The sequence below is a fragment of the Thamnophis sirtalis genome, unplaced genomic scaffold (genome assembly GCF_051295495.1).
Source record: "Thamnophis sirtalis isolate CommonGarterSnake01/CBP01778 unplaced genomic scaffold, rThaSir2_p1.2 scaffold_3, whole genome shotgun sequence".
In the NCBI taxonomy this organism is placed as follows: domain Eukaryota; kingdom Metazoa; phylum Chordata; class Lepidosauria; order Squamata; family Natricidae; genus Thamnophis; species Thamnophis sirtalis.
The window spans coordinates 120,129,763-120,132,372 of record NW_028261383.1 but is presented as its reverse complement, the minus strand read 5'-3'; the positions used below and the strand labels follow the sequence as shown (position 1 = coordinate 120,132,372).

The window sequence follows — 2,610 nt, the reverse complement described above, 5'->3', positions numbered from 1 at the left end:
CATCAAGCAGCCAAGAACTCTGGAGGAAACCCTTCAGATTTTTGTCTGACAAAAAGCCGTTTTTTTGAATCACTATCACAGCAAAATTTCCCAGCTGGATAGTTTTCATAAACTATAGCAATTCAGTTTAATTGAGTATGGTTAGTGGTGGCTAGCAAAGTAAGCCCGTTTACTGCAGAGATCTTTTCGAATAAAGGCACATTTTCATCTTCAGCAAGAAATTGCTGTTATCTAAAAACAAAACAGCCTCTTTAAAACGTTGTGTTTCAAGTTTAGGTTCTACCGAGATTTGAACTCGGATCGCTGGATTCAAAGTCCAGAGTGCTAACCATTACACCATAGAACCACGAGACGGGCGTCTATTTGGAAAAGTCCTCCATTAGCACGTCCTTCTGGTTTCCCTTTGCAACCTGGATTGCCTTTCTATGTGCAACATTTATATAAGAAAGCTTTTCTCAGATTGACAATCCTCTGTTGAGCAATATAAAATTGAAACACTACAGTAAAAACTATTCCGTTCTTTTAAAAAGCGTAACTAAAAAAAAGCCCTTTTAATCGGATTGCAACATGATTTTTCGACTATCATTAAGTCATAATGCTAGAATATTGACCTTTAAGCTAATCTTAGTTTTCAGATATATTTTTCTTAATTCTTACTTTTTCCCCCCATCCGTCCATAAAACAAAACCAGGAATTATCTTAAAAAGATTTACGCATCAGGTTCCACCGAGATTTGAACTCGGATCGCTGGATTCAGAGTCCAGAGTGCTAACCATTACACCATGGAACCACGATGCAAATGTTTTCGATTCTCTATTACTTACTCCGGTCGCAAATTAACCTACGATATCTTTCTTGGTCTTCAGACTACTGTAGTTTGAAGTGCTTGTTTCCAATTTAAAAAGTCGAACTTATTACTTATATCAAACTTCTTTCCTCCTAAAAACAGCCTCTTCAGTTCAGCGTCTCCCAAGCCCACCAAGCGAAAAATGAGCTGAGAAAACAACCCGAGGAATCTAATGCAATTCATAAAGAGCGCAGAAGACAGTTGCAAATGCAACCTAAGGAAATGACTTTCTTGTGGCTGATCGCACAGTCAACCAAATGTATTATTATTATTATTATGGGTCGTCGCCCTGACAGTCAGATGTTGAGACTGGATTTGGCGCTTTTATTCACCTAGCGATTTTATCCCAGGGACCTGTTTGATGGTATTGGTAAGTGGTGTAGGGTTCCTGCCGAAGCAGGGGGTTGGACTAGAAGACCTCCAAGGTCCCTTCCAACTCTGTTATTCTGTTTTCCCAAAAGAAAAACAAGAAACCAGCATGGTATTAAAGGTGTCTCGAGAGGTAAGCTTTTCCATATAAAGTGGATTTTTGCAAGTGATTTTGTCAATGGCGATGGTATTCAGTTGTTTTGGAATTGCACCCAAAAGTGCCTATTGGCACTACCTTGCTTTATTTACCACAGTCCTTTTACACAGTTTGCTGATTCTACTTGCAGGTCTTTGCATTTTCTGATTTTCTCCATTTCTTTCTAGAACTAATGTATCCTTTTCAGATATCCTCTTCTCCTTGGACTTAAATTTGCAACAGGTGAAAACACCTTTTCTTTCAGTAGTCCCGTAATTGCTGATCGCGGTTACCAACCAACAGCCCTGATTGCTGTAGCGGTGCTTGGCTCCAAATAATATATAATGAATATAATTAATACTGATAATATTTCATTAACGAATACATGCTAATTTAAAGTAAAACGAAGGAAAGAAAGAAAGCTTAAAGTGCAGGAAAGGAAAAAAACTGTTTCAGAATAGAAAAGAAAGAAAAAAAACACACAGCGAGGACTTCTGATCTTCATAGCAGTACAATTATAAATGTACTTATTTTAAGGTTATAGCATTATTCTTTTATTTCTTTAATCTAGCTTGTCTCATTATCAAAACAATAAATCATAAGGTTACTTTTTATTTATATTGTGCATTTATTATTATAACTCAAGGTGGCAGACATATACAATACCCCTTTCTCCTCCTATTTTCTCCACAACAACATGAAATGGGGTTGAGCTGAGGGAAGAGTGACTGGCCCAAAGTCATCACATCACTTACATGCCTGATGTGACTAGAACTCACCATCTCCTGGCCAAGCCTGGTACTTCAGCACTAAACCAATTTCTCTCTGTGGGTTTGTTTTTTTTTGCAAAAATCTTCAGTTAAAAGTGAGGGAGAAAGGTGCCTGGTACCTGATAAAGAGGCCTGCTTTTTGGCTTACCGCAGGCTTCAGCTCTCTCCTGATTGCTTTCTAACCCTTTGCTTCATAGAACACATGTTGCAAATTCTTTCTGTTAGTAGGGGAATAAAAAAGAAGGTTTAATAAAAGAATGAGCTGGTAAACTTGTCTGACAGATGTAAAAGAAACAATTGGTGGGAGACAGCCTTTTAGCAACTTTCACAGCCAAAGGCATCTGCAGGGTTGAAAATTTTTGTCAAGATGACAATGCCATTGTCTTTTTAATATGTGTGATGTCACAATACATGGGCAAAAAGATCAAAATTGAGTTCTTAAACTCAGAGTATCCTTGAATGCCAAGCTGGGCAGCATATAAATCTAT

The 2,610-nt window shown here is 37.8% G+C and overlaps 2 non-coding genes across 2 annotated transcripts; both read right to left on the bottom strand.

The window, feature by feature from the left end:
• Positions 1 to 274: 274 nt before the first annotated feature.
• On the bottom strand, positions 275 to 346 carry TRNAQ-UUG (transfer RNA glutamine (anticodon UUG)). Its single transcript has one exon. It is a non-coding gene; the product is annotated as a tRNA-Gln (tRNA).
• Positions 347 to 718: 372 nt separating this feature from the next.
• Positions 719 to 790, bottom strand: TRNAQ-CUG (transfer RNA glutamine (anticodon CUG)). Its single transcript has one exon. It is a non-coding gene; the product is annotated as a tRNA-Gln (tRNA).
• Between the last annotated feature and the right edge of the window lie 1,820 nt (positions 791 to 2,610).